Genomic DNA, 477 nt, shown 5'->3' with positions numbered 1-477 from the left:
AAGGCTTCATCGTTCGTGAGAAATTTGTGATCAAAGAAGTAGCCATATTAAAGCAAGGAAAAACACCGAATATTTAAAGAAGCTATGCCAATATATTTACTAACAGAAATTGAAAGGGCGCACGCATCATGGTTAACAACTAACCATCATAGATTACATTGGAACGATGGCGACATGGATTACGGTATGGCTCGAGCAATGATTAGAAGTAAAATATGTTTGGGAAATTATGGTGAAAACATGGAAGTGGTTGTCTATGTAAAAGGATATAATAAAAAAAATGGTTGGATGAGATTCTTACAAACGTAGACGATGATATTTCAGTCAGAAATATCGAAGAAGATTATCCATACATGCAACCACTCAGATTTCTCGATTCAACAAATGCATTTAATTGTGGAGAACACACCGATCATTGCGCTATGGAGAACGTGTTAAAATTATACAACTGGTGGAAGCAAAACGGAATGAATACCT

The sequence above is a fragment of the Wasmannia auropunctata genome, unplaced genomic scaffold (genome assembly GCF_000956235.1).
Source record: "Wasmannia auropunctata unplaced genomic scaffold, wasmannia.A_1.0 LD336076.1, whole genome shotgun sequence".
NCBI classification, from domain to species: Eukaryota; Metazoa; Arthropoda; class Insecta; order Hymenoptera; family Formicidae; genus Wasmannia; species Wasmannia auropunctata.
This window is presented reverse-complemented; position numbering follows the sequence as displayed.